Genomic DNA, 15,330 nt, shown 5'->3' with positions numbered 1-15,330 from the left:
CCACCTCCCTGGGAGAGCGAGCATACCGCAAGGCTCGCAAAATGCACAAAGGCTGAGGAAATGGTTTAACTGGGGACTGGAACATCTCAAAAGCAAAAGCCCTGGTGAGCTCTGCCAGCCTCTCCAGAGACAACTCAACGGCACCTTTATGTGGTCAGCCTCGCAGGGCGCTGCACATGCCGGTGGCCACCTCCTGCACTATGGTCTCCAGCACCGCACCCCAAGGCAGCTAGTAGAATGCCACCCCTGGCGACCCAGGCCAGCCTTTTCGGCATAAGAAAAACACAGCGTCAAATGGCTCCAGCCAGACTTGAAAAAAAACCCCACATAGCAAAACCCGAGCCATCTTCTGGTACTTTCAACCAAGCCTATCAAACACTAACTTCCATGCAGCCAATTTAGCAGGCTTCTTGGTCCAGATAGGAGTGGGCACAGTCGGCCGGTCACTACTGTAGTGAGAAATCAGGGCTCAGCCCTCACAGTGGGGCATGGACAGGGCCTGTTTGCAGTTCACAGCCAAAGGGAACATCTCCTTCCTCTCCCACCGCTGCACCCAGCCCCTTTCTGTACTGCCAGCTCTTCGCTTCCAACAGCACCTCTGGCCTCTCCTCACCACCTGCGGCATAAGGAGGGGAAGGGAAGGGCAGTGGGGGATGAGGAACGCCACCGACAACACTCCTGCCTCCTTTTCTTGAAACTGCTCCCAAATCACTTCTCACCATTTCTACATCCCTCCTTCTCACCACCTTGACTCCGCACACCCCTGGGTATGGCAGGTCCCTCCCTGCGGGCGCTGCGCTGCCAATGCAGCTGTGTGTGTGCTGCTGGCCGGGGGCTGCTGGCGTTCCATGCCTGCGCAGCCACCACCCCAGCTCCCGGCAGGTTCTTGCATGTTCCCGAGGACAGAGTAAACAGCGCTGCACCCCCCTGCCATGCTGCACCTCGCGCAGCAGAGGCTGGGCAGGCTGTGAGCATGCAGGTGGATGCAAACCTTCCTGAGACCTCCCTGGCTTTCAGCAAGAGACCATCCTGTTATTCCTGACAAAATATTTGGCTGGACTGTTAAGTTGAAAACATGCTGAGTTGCAGATGGCAGAAGTCTTTTTGCAGTCATCCTGCCAGCATGACAGGACTTCCACTGGGAAGTCATTTCTCAGCTCTAGAGTAGCATTATGGGTTAAAACCAGAAAAATCAGCATTAACTAATCAGCAGCTCACTGCTAGGAGCTCAGCTGCAGAATGCAAAATACGGGTTAAAGTCACAGGTCTGCAGAACTGAAAACAAGAGCTTGAACCTTAATCTGCTTTGCTGCTCCAAGCCTGGCCTCTCTGGAGGCACAGCAAGCAAAGAATTAGAAACACGTAGTTATCACTGCTCACCAGAAAACAGCAGCCTCCAGTCATGGGATGGTTACTGCCTACACAGCTCTACGGCAGCCCTTTAGGACCCCCTCGCCATCCCTCCGGTTGCTCCTGTTACCAAGCCCACACCGGAGCAAGGACCAGGGCTGTTGCTTTTCCCTTTCTCGCTGGCATCCACCAGGTTGAAAGGGGATCTGCAACAGTCACCGCAGCCCACCTCCCTTGTATGGGATGTTTCACCTCACCCTAAGAGCGGTGCCTTGCAGAGGCCTACCCCAGCGACTCTGGGGTCAAATTTAGTTTGCCCAGAGGAGAGATGCTGCTTTTGCACTGCTCAAGTAAGATCCAACCCCATCCAAAGGGGCGCCACCAGCAATGGGGAAATCCAGACTGATGCTGCCAGTCTGACCCTGAGAGGCGAGGGGTCTGAGCCTGAGTCTCCGTCCCCCTGCCAGCTCCCCGTGCCAGCCCGGGTGAGCAGGGGAACACCCCTGCTGCCTTCAGACCACCAGCTCCCTCTTACAGGCTCGCTGCTGCTCTCCACGCTGGGCCCTGCTGTGCTCTAGCCGGGCACACCCTCTATCTCTTTGTACAAGCAAGCTTCACAGGGGTTTGGGCTCATTCCAGTACTGTGTGGGAGTATTTTTTTTCTAAAAACACGAGAATTGTCTTACAGTCAAGTCTATTCAGTGCAATCTTAGTGAGGAAAGGACTGAATTATCCCCTTGCTCCTCTCCAAAATCCAGCGGGATCTTTAATTTCACCAGCAAAGGGACAAAAGAAACCCATGACAACACGAGGGCATCTGAGTGGAGAGCTGGGAGCACCGACCTCTCTCTGACACTGACTGCTTCACTTTCTGGAAATACTATCTCTCTGTTACATAAGGATCTGGCCCTATCTGGAAAGCTGGGGTCACTGCATTTCTCCAAGTGTGGTAAAATGCTCGGAGGTCCTCAACAGGAAAGCACGAGAGAAGTGCCAGCTCCTATCATCCTCAGGGAGGGGTGTTCCACCCAGGGCAGCGTGAGCCCCGAGGCTGAGCCCAAATCTAGTGCTAGACCAGTCAACTTCAGCCAGATGTAAGGTGGGTACCGAGCAACTCAGTGCTCCCAGCTTAGTCTTCTTTTGCTTTAAGGAGATGGCTCCACCAAGCAGGTCCACTTTCAGATGGGACTTATGCAATAGTTTGGAGCCGCTCCATGTGACCCAGACTTGCTGGCCCCCTGCCACCACTCTCCTTGCTGGCTTCAGCCATGCACAAAACAGCAGAATTAAAAAGACAACCAAGCAGTCATTAAAAGAACATGCATCTTGCCTGCTATACAGTGCCCCTGTCAGCTACATACAGGCACCATGCATGTAAATATGCATGTGTCATTCACATGCATACTGACCACAACTGCAGCTGCTTGACACACACTATCTGTATGAGGAGACAGGCACATCTGTGTTCGGTACCCACACACCCCTCTGCATGGCATCATGTACTACTGATACTGCTGAGTATGCCGCGTGCAAATACTGTTTTTATATCTGGCATCTCCATGCCTGTGTGACTGCCTCCTGCCTTTGTAAAGCTACCCCTTCTCTCTGCAGGGTTCAGTGCAGCCAGGAGAGAATCCAGATCTCCTGAGCCTCTGCACAAGCAGCTCCCTCCCTGTGCTCCTACTGTTCCCCCTGCACCAACATGGAGCAAGCACCGACTCTGCTGTGCTCGGGATGCCAGGAAACTGCCCCAGGCTCTCAGAAGGGCCAGGAGTGCTTGCACCTCTGAGCAGGCAGGGAAGCAGACACAGCCACCACACAGCCAGGCACAGCCATCTGCATCCCAGCAGAGCTGGCTCCGGCAGCAGCCCTTCAGCAGTCTTTGCGCTTACACAACACAGCAACACAAGGCACCAAGCCCTGGGGTTGCATAAAGACAAACACCCTCCTGTGCCAACACTGAACTCCGCTCACCTGCGTAACTGCCACCAGCTCTCTCCAGGAGGGATCTGGTCTGAGAAAGGGATGTGCTGCTTGTCCCAGTTCAGGTAGCAGCACGTTTTATACAGTTATATGTTAAAAGAAGAACCTGTCACAGCTTGCACAAGCGTGGCACCCTAAACTGACTCCTTTGTCAACCTGGCCTTAGGGCAGGGCCATACCTCACACATTTTTAGTGCTAAACCTGTGCTGGGACCCTCTGACAAAGATGTGTCTGGTCATCGGACTGGAAGAGCTATGCTAGAGGGCAGAGCCCCACTACAGCCCCCCTAATCACCTGCCATGCCACATGCATCAATAGCACAGCATGCTCTCATCTGCTGAAGCTGGAAAGACAAGAGAGCCCCACCGAGCTTCCTAAGAAAAGCATGTGAGGTAACTCCTGTTGCCCAGAAGTGCTTGTGACCGTGGGACCTGCAGTGCACACTGCAGATCAGCAGCTCCTTCTACCACCACTATGGCACAGCATCCCCACGGCACGGCAGCATCTAATGCTGCACCCAGCAATAGCACAGTCCTGGACAGGGAAGGGGATCCACAATATTGACTGTCTCCAGCACTCGTTCCTGATTTGGTCCTGCCAGACTGAATCAAAGAATAACTGAGGTTGGAAGGGATGCAAGAGGGTCTCTTGGTCCCACCCCACTCTCAGAACAGGGTTAACTTTGACATTGGATCAGGTCTGGATCACAAAACTGAGGCTGTCTCAGAGGGTCTTGTACAGAAGTGGCTTGGAGGAAACTCAGTGAGCTGTGGGTGGGACCCTCAAGCAGCAAAGTCAGTTTGGACCACACTGAACTTCCAGAAAACCAGAAACATGCCCTTTCCGAGAAGCGGCTGCATCTTGGTGATACAGAGAAAGGGAAAGAAGCCCTGGCTGGCCAAAGAGGTGGCTCGTCCTGATCTGCTCTACCTACTCTGCTGCCTGCTTGGCTGTGTGCTTCCAGTGCCTTGGGACCGAGACTCCCCCTCTGCAGACGTGCAGGAAGCACTCAGCCTCCCAGGGCACCTCAAGCAGGATAACACAAACACACAGCCTAGCTTCTGCTGCCATCCCTGTAGCCTCCCTGCCTTTCAAAGTCTCCCTGCAAGCAGGTGAAGGCTATTGGCTTCGTTTCACAGCAGGGCAAACCAAGGCAAGCAGTGATTTGGTGACAGCCAAGCAGGCAGTCTGTGGGAGAGCATGGGGACTCCCCCATGCAATCACCCTGGGGCCCCCTTTGTGCAAGGCAGCATGACCATGACAGCAAGCACCCACAGACCCCAAGACACACTACCATGGAGGAACGCGCCAGGGGAGCTCTGCAGCAGGATGAAGTCTTGCAGACCACATCGGGCTATGGACTCCCTCCAGCCCTTACAGATCTGCAGATCATTTCCAGGCTCCGGCTCCCTTAAGCAAGCTCCGTGAGATCTGCTTTGCAGAGTTTATGGGCCCTTTTCCCCCTCCCCGCAGGTTCTCTGTTCAGGAAAACATATGGCCCAGATGGTTTGGATTTGATGGGGTATGGCAGGGTGCAACAGAAAATATGCCGACTCACAGGCATGTGTGGCTTCCTAACGAGGAAGCTGCAGCCCAGAGGCCAACGAGTAAATTTCTCTGTGCCCAGCCACAGAGGAGTTGCCTTCGTTCATGGCCAGGGAATGAAGAGCCACTAACCCTAGGAGGACTGAACTCATCTTTTGCACTGTGGTTTTGACTGAAGCTACTTTGGGGTGAAGTCTTGGTCCTGTTGAGGTCAGTGGCACAACGCCCACAGCAGGAGGCCAGGATTTCACCCGTGACTTCAGCTCAGCTGGAACCAACATTTACGAATGTTTGAGTTCAGAAGGATTTGCAGAACTGCACAGGAACAGATTCATTTTAACTCATTTTCCCTTTAAAAATTAAGCTACAATGGAAGAGTAGGAAACACAATAGCAATAATGGTGGGTTGGGATGATAAACAGAAGAGTAAAGATGCTCAACAGTCAGACATGGCATACCCCAAGCATTCCTTTCCCAGCCTGGGAGAACGCAGAAGGTAAGACAGGAACAGCAATGGAGCAGCCAGATGGGGACCCTGCACTTAACATGTGCCACTGACATTGCTCCACTGAAGTCAGATGGAGATTAAATATTTTGGCAGTGTTTCTCAGTGGAGAATCTCCCAGTTCTTGAATTGGTTGCAGACTTAATTGAAGTCACTCACAGTAACCAAGTTGGGAAAATTTGCTTTGTTGGTGTCCCTTTAAAACCTCCTTCAGTGTTGAAAAATGAGCCTGTACCCAGGCTGGTGGTTTTCCATGTTTCTCACTCCCTAATCACTGCATGAGATCCGACCTGCTTAGAGATTCCCAGGAAACATTTGTAACTACTCGCCCCGCAAACATTTCCTATGGTGGAAGGGTCAAGCAAAGATCTTTCTGACTTGCATATCTTCAGCACATCTGAGCTGACATCATCCAAATCACTAGTGATTTTTTTCTGAAAACTTGACAAATTTGGTCCAAATTTTGTTTGTTTTAAGTTCATTTGTGTTAACTTGAGATCTAGGCAGGACAGGACGTGACAAACACATCCTGCGGTGTTTCTGGCTTAGAATGAACTAATTGCTGGAAACTTGGCAAGAAAAGTGGTTTCTGGAGTTGGGGGTTTCGGATAAGCGTTAGATAAGTGCCTGAACATAATCATCCCCTGGGTGGGCCTGATGCAACCTGCGCTGAAAAGCCCTCCATGGAGCCACTCCTTTGGGCAGCTGAGCCCACGCTGTCGCTGGACCAGGGCTTCACAGGACGATAAGCACTTACGGCTCCCAGGAACAGTCTCTGGGTGGCCTGGAGCCATCCGTGATAACTGAGCCTCTCAGGTTACAGGTTTGCAGGTTGGTCCTTAAAAGGCCTCTTGCATGACTAGCAGACACTGTTTATGTTGAGCAGGCGATACCTTCCCTTAGGGCTACGCTCTACCCCATCAACGGCTTTAGTCCCAGCTTATCAGGGTCTTCCTCTGCCAAATGAAACAGTTCAGCCCCTCAGTCTTATCTGGGAAAAGCATGATTTACAGGAGATGACAGGACCTTTCCCATTCCACCCAACAAGCAGCTGCTCAGGGAATGCAACTGGAGACACACCAACGAGCGCTGGAGGTTTCAGGGTTCTAAGGAGGAGAAGGGAAGGAGAGGGTGCTGCCATGGGGCGAAGCAGGAACAACGGGAAGCCAAGGATGGAGCAACTGGAGCACTCTGCATGTTCCATATATGGAGAAACTCCGTGACACTGAAACAACCTCCAAAGAACTGGAGGAAGCCTCACTGTTGGATGCATTTCAGACTAGTCTGGGCAAAGCTATGGCGAGCAGAGGCTGGAGAATTACCTGGGCCCCCAACAAAGAATTCCCCCTTCTACCGTCTGCAGTGTGTGGGGAGAACAGAAATGAACAAAGACTTCAAAAATCTTCCTGCTATCACCTGTCATGCACTAGATCGCACGCTGTCACCACGTGAGCTCTGCTAACAAGCATATTAACAAGCAGAATAAGAAACAGATCTCTAGTGTGGCTGAGCTATCTCCAGCCAATATGGGCATCATCGAGGACTGAAACGGGAAAACAAACGTCCCCTGAGGTTTTCATCCCTGCATATGCTTGACCAGAAAAGTCCCCAAAACCGAGCTTCCGCGTGAAATTTTAAATTTTGCCGCGCAGCTGCAGCTGGCGCTGAAGCAGGGTACCTGCCCCGGAGCGTGGCTCCGACCAGCGCAGCTCCACGCTTCCCTCCTGGTTGATTCTTCCCTTCTGGAAGATATCTGCCAAGGTTATTTTATAAACTCCTTTCTATTTATAGCACAGCTCCTTCAGCTCTAATGAGATAATCTTCTGGCATCTCACCATCACTAATACTTACTTTGATGTTTAAAATAACATGTTCTGAGGAATTGATCTTTTTAAAAACCCCCACCTTTAAAACATAATCAAAGCAAAGAAATATATGACTAGTGCAACAGGGCCAAATGCCTGGTGATGCACACAAAGTTAATGACATTGCAACTTTTTCAGGGCAGACAGTTTATAATACTCTGACCGCATCGTACAGGAGGGAAAGAGGCATTGGCAGCTCCTGAAGATGGAGAGAGACAGCAAAAGAGGGAGAGGGAGCCCAATATGTGTTTATTCTCAGGAATGAAGACAGCAAGGAACGTATAATTCTGCAACAGGGATTATAGCTGTTGCTTTCTGTAATTGAGAGTTTCGTCCATGGCAGCTCTGCCTAAGATAATTAGATTTTAGAGCAGCAAACATGCAATCAGATAGCTTAATGCAATAAAAAAGTGGAGTGGTGTGGGGATAGGGGAGGCGAGGGAGACAGCGCTCGAGTGCAGATGCCTGACTCCCGCTGCCTGCAGACACTTTGAAACACAACCCTGCGTTTTTATGGAAACTCTGAATGTTGGAGAAGGGTGAACATGGTTTTCATTCTCATAAATGTTTTTCCAGCGTGCAGTGCTCTTCGGGCTCATTCCTTCTCCAGGGAGACGGTTCTGATTTCAAAGAACATTTGCGTTCCCTCCACCCTAGACCACCCCACTCCAACCTCAAAGAGTCTTCTCTGGAAAAATTATTTTAAAGAGTGTTTTACCTTTTCTAGTGTTTTCCCTTCTTTCTTCTTTTTCCCCTTTTAATTCCTTGAGCTTCTTTTTTTTTTTTTTCTTTTTCCAAGCAGCAGCCAAAAGCTTCTCTCTCCCCCTCAGTCCTGCGCGTGTCAGAAACTTTCCAGGCTGAGGGTTTATGTCGCCTTCCTCAATAACCTTCTTCTGTCAGACCCAGGCAGTGCTGCAGCTAGAGGCTTTTCTAAAAAGTCTCCTTTCAGGAAGTGAGCAGTAATAAGAGAGCGGCTTGGAGGCAGCATGTATAGGGGCTGCTAAAAAAAAAAAAAAAAAAAAAAAAAAAAAAAAATAATGAATTAAAAAAACTTGCTCAGGAATTTTGCCAGGATTATCCCAAAAAAAAAAAAAATCCCCAAACCCACAAGGCTGTAAAAGTCCCGCCCTGACTGCTGACATCAGTGCAGAAGGCAGGTCTTGCCTGCAACAGTATAAAACTAATCAGCTCAGCCTTTCTGCAAAGGAGCAGGCACTGATCTCCCCCGAGCTGCCCCTGACACCCAGAGCCCCAAGGCAGACGGCTCCCTAGCCGATAAAACATCCCAATAAAAGCGATAAAGCAAAGAGGTCATGCTGAGGTGGCAGACAGCAGACAAAACAGATAGAGCAAGCCAGGATTTTTGTTTTTCCCCAACAAACAACACTCCCATCCTTCATTTTAAGCTGCTTTTAAAAAGCCAGTGCATGTCTGATGAAATGGCCTTAACAAAGGCAGCTGTGCTCTACAGTAATGTTAAGTATTGGCTTTAAATTTAAAAAAGCCCTCAAGAATTTGCTAATGTTTTAAGAAGTCCCTTCCCTCCCAAGTTACATCATTTTTGCCCTGCTGGCTCTTGTGATGCCATAGTTTCTCTTGTTCTGCTGCCACCGTGGAGTGTCCCACAGAGGACAATACATTTCTAAAGTAAAGAATAAACACTGCAAATAATAAAATACTGCTTGTTTAAAAACAAAGCCCTCTCAGGACACATAAAACAATAAGCAACAATAAAAGGGCAGGAGCTCATTTCCTTTTGAAGTTGTCTTTGAGATTAGAAAGCTGGACGTGTAAGCCTTGGTAAAGAGAGAATTACCTGGCAAATACGATAAAAACAGGCTCTTCCAAATTGCCACGCGCTGCCTTGCTCCGGACACAGAGAGGGGCCCTGGGAAGGACACCAGGAAAGGATGGCAACGCCAGGCAGGGGACCTCCCGCCTCAGCCCATCTCTGGGGACAGAGGGACCCCAAAACCACCCTCAAGGAGCCTTTTAGTATAAAAGGACTTGAGCAAAGAGTAAGGGCCTGAAAATTTGCCAGGGGCAGATGTAAGCTAAATCTTAGACTAAGGTCCCTGAACATGAGATCCCTCTGCCCAGGAGCAGATTGAAGGGGAGAGCTCTGGGAGGGGGCTAGAGGGTCTGCAGCCCTGTGAAGCGTGGCGTGAATGCAGGACAGCCAGCCCCTCGAGACTGCATGTCCTGCCGTGGCCCTTCTAAGTACCAAATTGCCAAATCCACAGGACCCAGCCCTGGGGCTGGCCTGAGCAGCCAGGGCTCTTGGCGATGGTCCTGGGTGCCACCCAGGCTGACCCAGCACTCGTCTGTAACCGTCTGACCATTAGATGGGAATGGAGAAAGAAAAAGCCACAAAGACCTGGCCAGCCCTACATCCTAATCGGATGCCGGCCATGACATGTGTAAGAAAATGGCTTAAGAAAAAAGCAAGAAGCTGTGGTACTTTGTGGTATAACCTCCTACATCCTCTACTATTAGTAAATGAAGTGCAGGGCTAAACCTAAGCCAGAAGCTGTGTCTTTGCATTTAACAGCCATAATTCATTTTCTTCCATGAATTAGTGTAAACTCCTATTGAAGCCCCGTGTGCTCCACTCCTTGCATGGAGCAGCAGTGACCTGAGCAGATGCCTGGGAGGGACCTGCTGAGCCTCTGCTGGTCTCAAAGTGTTGCCTGGTAGGTGTGCTCTTCCTAATAGCCCTGAGAAAACAAGGAAGGCATCCTTTGCTCTGAGGAGGAGATGCCTGATGGTGAGACTCACAGCCCCCAGCTCTACTCCCGGTGCTACCCCAGCCCCCGGGGCATCCCCACACCGGCACAAGGGCCATCCTTCCTTGCAGGGTTAGACTGGAAAGGCCTGGCTCTCGGTTTCAAAACTGACTTCAAACGGACTGCAATTGCTAGGCTGGATTTTTGGCCAGTTCCCTGGCTGGGTGGAAAGAGTGGTTTCCTTCCTCTCCAAGCCATGCTAGCCATTGTCTGAGCCTCCAAAGCACATACATAAAAGAGCAGCTAAACAAAGTATTTGGGGTTTAATTGAATGGTGCTGCTTCTGGCCAGGGAAAAAACTAATTGCTCAAAGCGTGGCGTGGTGCCATAGCAGGGGCTTTCTGTTTGCTGAGCTTGTCTCCAAACACACTTGCCGAGTAATGGAGAGGGACTGAGGTGCAGATGCCCATCTTCCCTGCCCAGCAGCAAGTGGCTTGGTGCTGCCTGCCTCTCGCCCTTCCCAGGAGAGTCCCTAGTCTCTCCTGGACAGTAAATACAGTGTTACAGACTCCCGACATACAAGGACATACAATCTGTGTGCTTGGGGCCAACTCCCCCAGCCCTGTACCCAAAACTAGTACTGCCCCGAGGACCCTCTCATACTCATACCAGGTCAGCTCAAAAACTAGGTCTTACTCCAGTCTCGACTTGTCTCTGAAGGGCTGATGGAGCCACCTCAGCTGTACACTTTCCCAAGCCAAGGCCTCCATCACCTGCACAAGAGCCTAGATAATGGGGAAAAGTAAAGTGACCATCAGATACTCACAGAAAACAGGCAGAGGGTACTGGAATCTGCCTGAAAAAACGGGTTTCACAGGCAACCGATGGCCACTACAACTCATCTTCAAATCAAACAGTGCCAGCCAGTTCCTCTTTCTAGGATAAGGATGAATTTCCAAGAGACACTTTAAATCCCCTCCTTCCAGCTCCCCTGCATCCTCACTCACTCCTGGGATGGAGGGGAGCCCCGTGCTCAGCACAGCACCAGAACCAGTGACACTGCACCCTCCTGTGGCTACACACGGCAGAGGCAGCACTCTTGGATGCTGCGAGGTCCGGGCTCAGCACCAGGCTGGTAGAAACCCTGCAGGGATGATGTGCTGAACCCCGGGGAAGCACAAAGAGCAATGCTTTCAGGCAGACTTGGTGCCATCACTTCTCGGTGGTGCTGGCTGAAGCCCAAATGCATCCAGCTTGCACGACACTGAGGCCAATGCTCATTTTAAGGCTTGTAAGGCTGCAAACTCTGTCCTGGTTGCCATTGAAACACATAGGGAATGATGCTGAGGCCTGATGAGATAATTTTGTATAGCCATTTTGTACATAAAATAAAAATTTCTCTCTCTTGCTATGTCTAAACTGCAGGGCCTGGGCAAAGTTCCCAGCTCTGGCTCTACATCACAGCCTGGCCCCAAGTCCATGTTGGGACTAGCTCCTTGGCCACAGACTAACCCTTTTTATGGTTGTACAGTACCTAACACAACGACGCTCCATTCAGTCTTTTAGCTACTGCTGTAATAAACAAATGACACTGCTCTGTTTGTAGCCCAAATACTGCAGGTTGAGAATCTGCAAGTGAAATCAACTGTAAACAAACATTTTTGTCTTTCCACTAGCGTAGAGACATGAAAACTAATTGCCCAACAGTAAAATTCAATTTAATTAATCCCAGGTGTAGGATAAAGCTTGAAGGAGCCACTGCTCGCTTTGAAAGAACAGCTGTCAAAAAGCAATTATCAAGATCATTGTACATCACCTAAACTTTGTGGGGATTTTGGGCAAAGGACAAATGTGCAGGTGAGCCTTGCTGAGGGCTCAGGACTGAGAGCTCTCCACTTGCACCGCAAGGCTGGGTGTGTTGGGATGCTGCCTTTTCAGTGTTGTAAACTGCCTAAGTGACTCATCCCTTCTATCTCAGGATCTCACCTTGTCCTTGGAAAAACCTTTAATATGGATTTCTGAGTAAACATCAACAGCTCTATGTCAAAATGTAAACAAAGGGCCCCTCAAGTGGGATTTGGCAATGAAATGCCATACAGGTGAGTAATGCTCAGGGAGAGCTTGTGTTTTGCATGTATCTAACCTTACTACTACATGTTTTTATTCCAATCAGTCTTGACATCAGCAACCTCAACTTGCCACGATCATGGTCCCAGTCCTTTTTCTTTTAGTCCTAATTCTTTTACAGTATAGTCTTCTGCTTTTCTGCCTGCAACAGTGAGACACTTTGGGATTCTCCATCGATCTCACTGGGGCACCTCTTTGGATTCAGCAGAAAGATGTCAGGCACTGCAGCCTTTCTCCCCAGCTACCAAGAGATGGCCCTGAAAACACTGACCCTTCACCCATCTCTCTTCTGGAAAGGGAGACATGCCCCTGAGGAGCAGCTGATAACCTTGCCAAAAATAAGGTGGAACCAGTGTTGGCTGGTTCCCAGCCCAGCTGTTAGTGTTATGGCCATTTTGGTACTACACAGAGCTGATCAGAAAAGCAGGGCAGGAAAAACAGGCTAGGAGAGGCTTCTTGGGCTACTCAGCCTAGATCTTGACCATCGCAAATCACAACTCCAAAGCAGCCCTACACAGAGGGCCTTTCTCAGGCCTTTCTCTTTTCTCTGGCCTGGATATAGAAAATCCAAAGAAATTAAAGCTCTCCTTACTGCCTTGTGACTTCCAAGGGACAGAGATACGCATGCAAAAAGCATCATTTTCCCCATGAACATCTGTTCAACAGGCAAAAGGAGAGCTTTGCTCTCCAGGCAACGTCTTCCCCCAACACATTTATTTAAATAATGACAGCTCTTCGCCACCTTCCTCTGGTTTGTTTTCTTCCACAGAAGACCCATGCCCTGGCACTGAGGAGGTCTAAGAGCTCTTTCAGTCTTCAGAGCCACACAGCTTTTATTTTCTCTTCTTTCCTTTCCTGTGCAACAAGGAAATAGGTCACATTTCAAAGAAACCAGCGAACGGAGGTTAGCAAATGCCAGATAGCTCACTGGATGGTGTGGCCCGTTCCCCTCATCTTCCAAAACTGGCACATTTCTCACTTGCCAAAGAACATTTTCCTCCTCCTTTCCTTTCTTTCTTCAAAATTTCTGTAACGAAGCCCTGTCAACCCATCCTGCTCATCGGCAAACCAGGTAAGAGGCACTTTTTTTTTTTCTGGCAGTATCTTCGGTAGCTGTTATACGACATGGCTGCTTTGTTCCTAGTCTCGTACCTTTCTGCACATCCCGGTAGTATCAAGGGTTTAGTGGCAGGAGGGAAGATCCTGTGAAACATTTGTGTTGATAGGCCTAGATTAATCCACCGTGCAACTGCTCTAGCTTTTCTACTGATTACTCCATTGGTTCAAGAAAATAAATGGTGTAAGTTAGGGGGCATCATATTCTTTTTGAAGTGTGTGTGGGGTTCAGATAAGTCCGAAGATGCTGAAATGATGGCTTGTAGCCCAATATTTGGGCCAGCCATTCTCTTCCCTCCACCTCTGGACACAACATCAAAACTTGTCTCCTCTTGAAGTTTCTCTTTAAACTGCCTGCAAGCCTCAGTGGCAATGTGGCAAGACTTAGGATACCTGGCACCTGCTGAATAATGCTCCAAACACTTGAGAAGGACTTCTGAGATTTCCTACTGACAAATGTAACAGCAAATATACTCAAAAACAGAGGCCTCGGGTGAACTCACATTTACTTCCTATAATTTCTTTGTCATCTCGCCTGTTACTGCTCTGCACTTTCTGTGCAAACAGGCACAGTTCCAAGTCCCATCAATTCACGCATAGTCCGTGGTGTTATGGAAGAAACTAGAACAAAGGAAAGTTGAGATTAAACCTCAGAAAACATTTCCTAACAGGCTGATCTATTAGACTGTGGAATAAATGCCGCAGGGACGCAAGGGAAACCCATCACATGGGCAGAACTGGAGAGGGGACTGCAGAAGGGATCAGGCAGAAGGCTCCTTTGCTGGCAGGGGGATGAACAATCTGAGCTACAAGGTTATGTTTTCTGATATATTTATGATTTTTGTATTTTCAACCTTTCATCATTCTTTTTCCTCTTGAGAAGGGGAGGGACTGAAACCTCTGAAAAGCTTGCTGATGCTCTCAGCAATAGGATTTCCTAAAGAAACATGGATGACACCACAGTAGTATTTAGAATCCAGGCATAAATGCACATGGGTGTTTAGTGACTTCAAAAGTTAATTCGCATTAAGACTTAAACCAGAAAGAAGGTTCCCTGAAAACTCTCACAGAGCAAAGATTATGCCACAGTCTCTGTACTGCCCTGTAAGGCAACCAGCTTCACAAAGAGGAGAAAAACCTTTGAAATACCAGGCTCTGTACATGACCTAAGCCCACTCAATCAGCTACATAAAACTTGGCTTGAGCAGCAAGTCTGAGAGAGCCAATGCAGTCAGAAAGGACAACAGATGTATTGGTTAAGCCAAGCTTTGACTCACACAAGCCCCAAGCAAGTGGGACCGGCAGCATGAAAGCAGAGATGCCAATGGCAAAGGATGCCAGTGAGAAGATTTTTTTTCACCTGTAACAACTGTGTGGGTCTGAGTTGAGTAACATGACTGGGAACAGAAGGATGCATGAGGCTGCTGTTAGCAGGGCAAGCACTATCAATGGCATTGCAGAAAATTAATCTGGAGGGCTGGAAATACACAAAAGTGCAGACAGCTGTTACCAAGTACTTTAAAGCCCTGTACACTTTGTTTAGCACTTGCTTTCCCAGGAACCTCTAACTCATACAGTAGCATTAGATGGGCAGAGTAGGTTAGGAATTACAGTATACTACTTGTTTAGTCCTTTCCTCACCAGTGCAGGAATATGCATTTGTAAACAGAGTTTTGATCACCAAATGTGCTTACTTAAGTCTGGTAATATCCCCAGAGGTGCCGGGAAAGGCCCTGCTGGGTGTGGAATTGAATGGGCACAGCAGAGACTGGGGCCAGGCTGGAGAGCCTGGAACAGAAGACAGATACCAGGGGCCATGGAGAACATGGGCAGCTTTCTACAAACTCCATACAGAGCCAGCAAAGTTTAGCCACTGTAAGGGAAGTAGTAAGGAAAAAGCATGAACTGCGGTCTTAGATAACTCTGCTTCCCTAAATCCTATTAAAATAATTAGAACAAAAAGCCTTTGCTGTTATTTGTAATAAACAAAAAGCCCTGTGCAGATCTAGCCCGCTATTTCTCTATGCCTCAGTTTTATACTTGGAAACTAGAGATAAGAAGCTGCTTGTTAGTGGAGCATTTCAACACTCAGAACAGACCTTTTCACATAGG

At 49.1% G+C, this 15,330-nt stretch overlaps 2 protein-coding genes across 2 annotated transcripts in view; one reads left to right on the top strand and one right to left on the bottom strand.

The window, feature by feature from the left end:
• ADAMTS10 (ADAM metallopeptidase with thrombospondin type 1 motif 10) overlaps positions 1-8,243 on the bottom strand; it is a 58,184-nt gene extending 49,941 nt beyond the window's left edge. The window contains exon 1 of the mRNA XM_037382996.1: positions 7,968-8,243. The gene's annotated coding sequence lies outside the window, so the exon portion shown is untranslated. The remainder of the gene's footprint in view (positions 1-7,967) is intronic.
• Positions 8,244-13,006: 4,763 nt separating this feature from the next.
• The window catches only part of LOC119147808 (tyrosine-protein kinase ZAP-70), a 28,798-nt gene continuing 26,474 nt past the window's right edge, over positions 13,007-15,330 (top strand). The window contains exon 1 of the mRNA XM_037387232.1: positions 13,007-13,174. The gene's annotated coding sequence lies outside the window, so the exon portion shown is untranslated. The remainder of the gene's footprint in view (positions 13,175-15,330) is intronic.

Source organism: Falco rusticolus, chromosome 4 (genome assembly GCF_015220075.1).
Source record: "Falco rusticolus isolate bFalRus1 chromosome 4, bFalRus1.pri, whole genome shotgun sequence".
Lineage (NCBI taxonomy): Eukaryota > Metazoa > Chordata > Aves > Falconiformes > Falconidae > Falco > Falco rusticolus.
This window is presented reverse-complemented; position numbering and strand designations above follow the sequence as displayed.